The sequence below is a fragment of the Neophocaena asiaeorientalis genome, unplaced genomic scaffold (genome assembly GCF_003031525.2).
Source record: "Neophocaena asiaeorientalis asiaeorientalis breed wild unplaced genomic scaffold, Neophocaena_asiaeorientalis_V1.1 scaffold312, whole genome shotgun sequence".
Classification (NCBI taxonomy): domain Eukaryota; kingdom Metazoa; phylum Chordata; class Mammalia; order Artiodactyla; family Phocoenidae; genus Neophocaena; species Neophocaena asiaeorientalis.
The window spans coordinates 1,075,263-1,078,697 of record NW_020174707.1 but is presented as its reverse complement, the minus strand read 5'-3'; positions in this window follow the sequence as shown (position 1 = coordinate 1,078,697).

Genomic DNA, 3,435 nt, shown 5'->3' with positions numbered 1-3,435 from the left:
GAGTACCCCCCACTCGCCACAACTAGGGAAAGCCCACGTGCAGCAACGAAGACCCAACGCAGCCAAAAATAAATAAATAAATTTATTTTTTAAAATGTGGATCTAAATCCAATGTCCGTCAACTGATGATGAATGGATAAACGTGAAAATGTAGCCTATCTATACAGCGGAATATTACTCAGCCGTAGAAAGGAATGAAGTACTGATATTATGCTGAGTGCAGAAGGCCAGACACACAGGGCCACGTATTACACAATTCCGTACATGTGAAATGTCCAGAATAGGCAAATCCATAGAGACAGGAAGCAGATTAGTACTTGACAGGGGCTGAACAAGGGTGGGAGGAGCATGGGGCTTTTTTGGGGGGTGATGAAAATCTTCTAAAAGTGATTGTGGTGATGGTCGCACAGACTCTGTGAATATACAAAAACCATCGGGTTATATACTTCAAATGAGTGAAGTTTATGATATATGAATTATGTGTCAATAAAGATGTCAAAAAGAAACTTCTGGTTTCAAAACAGCTCCTTCTCTCTCTCACACGTCTGGCGGTTGAAGCTGGCTGTCGGCTGGGGCTCCACCGGGGGGTCTGGCAGCTGGAACACCTACACTCCGTATGTGGCCTGGGATGCTTCCCTCCACAGTGGCTGGGTTCCTGTAAAAGCGGGGACCGCTCTGAAGCTTTCCTTTTATGATCCACCTCTGAAAGTCACACACTGTCACTCTCCCCACATTCTATTTGTTAGAAGCAAGTAACCAAGCCCAGCCTATACTCAAGAAGAGATGCGCCGCGCGGCTTGTGGGATCTCAATTCCCCTACCAGGGATTGAACTCGGGCCCTCGGCAGTGAGAGCGCCGAGTCCTAATCACTGGACCGCCAGGGAATTCCCTAGACTCCATCTTATGCGGGAAGAGGATCAAAGAATTTGGAGGCATGTTTTCAAGCCATCACATTCCCTCTGCTCCGTACGTGCTCCAAATCTTTATGGAAGGGAAACCATTCAGTGAGTGTAAACCAAGGAACGCCACTGAATTTACGTTTCAGAAAACGCCATAAAGGAGAAGTTTGGGCCAAATACTCACACGCGCCTGACTTGGGGTTACACCTGATTGCGACAGGGGCTATGAGAACCATCGGTGCCCTGTCTGAAGGGGCAGTGCGGCCCTGGGATGGGCTGTTGCTGCGATCAGACCTTGGATTGTCAGGTCTTCTGACCTTTCAGAAGAGAAGCCAGTAATCTGGATTTTTGCGTGAACTCTCGCTAACATTCATGACGTTGATAAAACACTGGGTAGGCCAGGCCAAACAGAACCATCCCAGGGAGGCCCCGGGCCCACCAGTTTGCAGACTCTGATGTAAATCCGTGGAGGTTTTTCTTCACTCACACGAAAATATGGAATACAAACTTCCAGAATTGCCCATGGAAATTGCCCATGGATGATTCACCCCCTGTCGGGGCGGGGGCGGGCAAAGAGACAATTTCAAGAGCCTCTGCTTCAAACGTCCCCCGAGAAGCAGTGCAGTGAGGCTTTTGAGCCTGGGGTCTGGTTAATTTCCTGGTAAATAAATAAGTGAATCCAGTATAGAGCGTGAACTTAAAAAATTCTTTTAATTTAAAAATTAAAAAATTTTTATTACGCAAATGAACTGCAAGCCCATGGGTGGGGGGAGACAAGGTTTTGGTGAATAGCCTTTCAACTTTCCTTTTCTGTTCATATATCTGTTTTGTTTTTTCATATCATACAGTTGTGTTTTTTTAAATTTTTAATTTAATTCAATTTTTTTTGGCTGTGCCACACTTGCGTCTTAGTTCCCCGACCAGGGATCGAACCCATGCCCCCTGAAATGTAAAGTGTGGAGTCCTAAGCACTGGACTGCCAGGGAATTCCCATACAGGTTTTTCTTCTTGAATTCCCCTTCTCACTTTATTATAAGAATGTTAGTCCCGTGAGTCCTGGATCCTGTTCCCATGGTCACCCACTACCATCGCCTTGACACTTCCCATAGCTTAACAGCGACATTTCCTAGACCCAGCAGATGGGTTAAAGACCAGACACGGCCACAAACTGGAATGGAGGCCAAGGACATGTGGTGAGGCCTCACAAGTCCCCCAAAGTCCCCTCTTAAAAAGTAGCCTCTTAGATTCCATATATAAGTGATAACATACAGTATTTGTCTTTGTCTGTCTGACTTATTTCACTAAGCGTCATACCCTTCAGGTCCATCCATGTTGCTGCAAATGGCATTATTTCATTCTTTTTTTATGGCCGAGTAGTATTCCATCGTATATATATGTACCACATCTTCCTTATCCATTCATCTGTTGATGGACACTTAGGTTGTTTCCATGTCCTGGCTATTGTAAATAGTGCTGCCATGAACATTGGGGTGCATGTATCATTTCCAAGTAGTGTTTTCGTTTTCTTCAGATATATACCTGGAGTGGAATTTTTGGAGTTTTTTTAGAAAGACTCTTATCTTGAAAGAATTAGAAATGTAATGATCAAAATAAACTTTGAAACAGGCTAAAAAAGAAAAAAAGTAGCCTTAGGCCCCTTAGGCCTGATGGATCTGTTGATGTCACCTGGGTCTTCATGTAAAAACTTCTGCTTTCCCTTAAATTTCTCCCTTCCTCTGCCTTCCCCTATCCTCAGTCCCTGACCTGTCCAAGCCCTTGACTCTCCCCCAGAATCTCCAACAACTGGCCCTGCTCTCCTGACTCACCTTGCTTGGGGGCGGGGGGGAGATAGTGTGGAGGCAGATATTCTGAGCAGATTGGACGCCCAGGAGCCCTTAGCTGAGACACTTGGTCTCACCTCAAGGAGCTCTCTGGAGACTGGAAGAGCGCCATTTTCCACACACTAGGCCCAGTCTCAGTGCACTCCTGCTTCTAGCTCCCACTTCTCCCTGGCTGAGGCCCACATGACACTCTGCTCACTGAGACCCCTCTCCCCTTCCCAGCTTCCCCCATCCCACTTCCCAGCTCCCTTTCACAGCCCGTCCTTCTCTCAACCCCCAGATCAACCCGTGTTTGCTACCATGTCCCTCAGAACCACTCTCCTCTTATTCCCCTGGTCCAAGGCCAGAACCCAGGCTAGTCAGGGCCCAGCAGCAAGTCTGGGTAGCCTCAAATATCACCCCTGCCTCTATCCCTCTCTCACTCCAAAGCATCCAGGGCTTCACATTCCCAACTCCCCTGTCATATCACCAACACCGACCCTCCCCTTCTGTACCAACCTTTCCAAATCTTTCCTGTTCCCATAGCTGTGGCTTCACCCTCACAGCTGCCCCCTCCCTTAGCTCTCTCAGAAACCGTCCCCTACAACGCCGTTCTAAAAGGAAATAAAGGGACTTCCCTGGCAGTCCAGTGCTTAGGACTCCGTGCCTCCACTGCTGGAGGCCCAGGTTTGATCCCTGGTTGGGGAACTAAGAGT